Below are 4,355 nucleotides of genomic sequence, written 5' to 3' on the forward strand. Positions count from 1 at the left end.
TTTATTTAAAAGTTGTAACCCGATATTCTTTTTCTCACTTTGGTAAGAAGCGAACATCACTAACCCGTAAGTATAACATGCTTCTTTATGTTGCGTGTTAGAAGCTCTTTCTAACTCACGAAATCCTATGTTGGGATATGTTGAGTCAAAATAGGTTCTTAACCCGTAGCGTAAAATTGCATTTGGGTTCCCCGCATTTAACGCTTTAAAGAAAACACGGCATAACTTACAGTCTCCCCAATGTGATATACCTCACCTATCAAAGGAAAGCCTTTTATAAACTAAGGCATTTCTGGAAAGTCTTTCAAATGTTTGACAAGTTAATTTCGCCATAACTAAATGTGTTGATGAATTTCAATCGACTCTAGACAAGATTTCCTCAATCATATCCTCTGGTAGGTCTTCTAAAATATTCGGTTGTCTACCCTTAACGTCCATTTTGTTTTTATACTGTAAAATCGACAAGGATTAGATTCGTAAAAGATAATTAACAAACAATACAAGCAATTTTTACATAGAACATAAAAGTACAAGCACACTACGATACATATAATACACAACATGATTACAACCCTCTAATCTGAATCACTGGTTTCTTCTTCTTCAGACTTGGTTCGTTTTCCTAATTTTCTAGGGATATATGGTGCTCCTCTAATACGAGCCGTCGTTTTCCACAATGGTTTAGAAAAATCTGGTGGTTTAGAGGTTCCCGACTTATTGTTACAATTTAGGAAATACGGACGTTGCCGATACATATAAAGTTCATCGGGGTTGGAATCAGGTTTCTCTATTTTTATACCTTTTCCCTTATTATTTTCTTTTGCCATATTAAATTGGGTCGAGGTAATTTTTATAACATCATCGGAATCCTCATCGAGATCCGATTCATCGGAAAATTGGTAATCTTCCCAATATTTTACTTCCTCGGCGGAAACACCATTCACCATTTTTAACTTTGGTCCGTTGGTTGATGATTTTCTTTTATTTAATCGATTTACTGTTGGTATCAATATTTCTTCCTCCGAAACCTCTTCTTCTTCCGGTTCCTCCTCTTCTGGTTCCTCCTCTTCTGATTCCTCTTCTTCCGGTTCCTCTTCTTCCGGTTCCTCTTCTTCCGATTCCTCTTCTTCCGGTTCCTCTTCTGGAATTTGTGAATCTTCCCAAATTATATTCGACTATTCATTATTATTAGGTGAGTCGATGGGATTTGTACTAGTGGTAGACATCTATCACACAATATCAAACACATTAAGAGATTAATATATCACATAATATTTACATTTTAATAATATATAGTTTCCAACAAAAGTGTTAAGCAATCGTTTTTAAAGAAAACACGGTCGAAGTCCAGACTCACTAATGTATCCTAACAAACTCGATAAGACACACTAATACAAATTTCTGGTTCTCTAAGACCAACGCTCGGATACCAACTGAAATGTCCCGTTCATATTGATTATAAACGTTCCATATTAATTGATTTTGTCGCGAGGTTTTGACCTCTATATGAGACGTTTTTCAAAGACTGCATTCATTTTTAAAACAACCATAACCTTTATTTTATTGATAAAGGTTTAAAAAGCATTACGTAGATTATCAAATAATGATAATCTAAAGTATACCGTTTACACACGACCATTACATAATGGTTTACAATAAGAATATATTACATCAAAAATAAGTTTCTTGAATGCAGTTTTTACATAATATCATACAAGCATGGACTCCAAATCTTGTCCTTATTTAAGTATGCAACAGCTGAAGCTCTTAATAATCACCTGAGAATAAACATGCTTAAAATGTCAACAAAAGTGTTGGTGAGTTATAGGTTTAACCTATATATTATCAAATCATAGTAATAGACCACAAGATTTCATATTTCAATATACATCCCATACATAGAGATAAAAATCATTCATATGGTGAACACCTGGTAACCGACGTTAACAAGATGCATATAGAATATCCCCATCATTCCGGGACACCCATCGGACATGATAAAATCGAAGTACTAAAGCTTTTCAAATTCCAGAATGGGGCTTGTTGGGCCCGATAGATCTATCTTTAGGATTCGCGTCAATTTGAGGGTCTATTCTCAAATTCTTAGGCTACCAAGCTAAAAAGGGGCATATTCGGCTTCGATCATTCACCCATATAGTGTAGTTTCATTTACTTGTGTCTATTTTGTAAAACATTAATAAAATTGCATGTATTCTCATCCCAAAATATTAGATTTAAAAGTGGGACTATAACTCATTTTCACAGATTTTTACTTCGTCGGGAAGTAAGACTTGGCCACTGGTCGATTCACGAACCTATAACAAATATGTACATATATATCAAAGTATGTTCAAAATATATTTACAACACTTTTAATACATTTGGATGTTTTAATTTTATTAAATTAGCTGTCCTCGTTAGTAACCTACAACTGGTTGTCCATAGTTAGATGTACAGAAATAAATTGATATATTATCTTGAATCAATCCACGATCTAGTGTATACACGTCTCATGCTAGATCACAACTCAAAGTATATATATTTTTGGAATCTACCTCAACCCTGTATAGCTAACTCCAACATTACTACATATAGAGTGTCTATGGTTGTTCCAAATAATACATATAGATGGGTCGATATGATATGTCAAAACATTTGCATACGTGTCTATGGTATCCCAAAATTACATAATATATTAGAATACATGTATAATACAATATAAGTTAGCTAGGATATGATTTGTATAGAATTGTTGCAATATTTCCCGTAGCTACAACAATCAAAAAATATCCAATCTTGTTTTACCCATAACTTCTTCGTTTTAAATCCGTTTTGAGTGAATCAAATTGATATGGTTTCATATTGAACTACACTTTATGAATCTAAATAGAAAAAGTATAGGTTTATAGTCAGAAATATAAGTTACAAGTCGTTTTTGTAATAGGTAGTCATTTCAGTCGAAAGAACGACGTCTTGATGACTATTTTGAAAAACATACTTCCACTTTGAGTTTAACCATGATTTTTGTATATAGTTTCATGTTGATAAGAAAAATTATTTTCCCAGAAGAACAACTTTTAAATCAAAGTTTATCATAGTTTTTAATTATCAAACCCAAAACAGCCTGCGGTGTTACTACGACGGCGTATATCCGGTTTTACGGTGTTTTTCGTGTTTTCTGGTTTTAAATCATTAAGTTAGCATATCATATAGATATATAACATGTGTTTAGTTGATTTTAAAAGTCAAGTTAGAAGGATTAACTTTTGTTTGCGAACAAGTTTAGAATTAACTAAACTATGTTCTAGTGATTTCAAGTTTAAACCTTCGAATAAGGTAGTTTTATATATATGAATCAAATGATGTTATGAACATCATTACTACCTCAGGTTTTGTGGATAAACCTACTGGAAATGAGAAAAATAGATCTAGCTTCAAAGGATCCTTGGATGGCTTGAAAGTTCTTGAAGCAGAATCATGACATGAAAACAAGTTCAAGTAAGATTTCCACTCGAAATAAGATTGTTATAGTTATAGAAATTGAATCAAAGTTTGAATATGAGAATTACCATGTATTATAAAGATATCTTACTATAAATAAGAAAGATCTCTTGCGGTTGGATGATCACTTTACAAGATTGGAAGTAAGCTAGCAAACTTGGAAGTATTCTTGATTTTATGAAACTAGAACTTATAGAATTTATGAAGAACACTTAGAACTTGAAGATAGAACTTGAGAGAGATCAATTAGATGAATAAAATTGAAGAATGAAAGTATTTGTAGGTGTTTTTGGCCGTTGGTATATGGATTAGATATAAAGGATGTGTAATTTTGTTTACTTGTAAATAAATCATGAATGATTACTAATATTTTTCTAATTTTATGAGATATTTCATGCTAGTTTCCAAATGATGGTTCCTACATGTGTTAGGTGACTCATATGGGCTGCTAAGAGCTGATCATTGGAGTGTATATACTAATAGTACATACATCTAAAAGCTGTGTATTGTACGAGTACGATTACGGGTGCATACGAGTAGAATTGTTGATGAAACTGAACGAGGATGTAATTGTAAGCATTTTTGTTAAGTAGAAGTATTTTTATAAGTGTCTTGATTTCTTTTAAAAGTGTATGAATACATATTAAAACACTACATGTATATACATTTTAACTGAGTCGTTAAATCATCGTTAGTCGTTACATGTAAATGTTGTTTTGAAGCTTTTAGGTTAACGATCATGTTAAGTGTTGTTAACCCATTGTTTATTATATCAAATGAGATGTTAAATTATTATGTTATCATGATATTATGATGTATTAATATATCTTAATATGATATATATACAATTAAAT

Source organism: Rutidosis leptorrhynchoides, chromosome 8, assembly GCF_046630445.1.
Source record: "Rutidosis leptorrhynchoides isolate AG116_Rl617_1_P2 chromosome 8, CSIRO_AGI_Rlap_v1, whole genome shotgun sequence".
Taxonomy (NCBI): domain Eukaryota; kingdom Viridiplantae; phylum Streptophyta; class Magnoliopsida; order Asterales; family Asteraceae; genus Rutidosis; species Rutidosis leptorrhynchoides.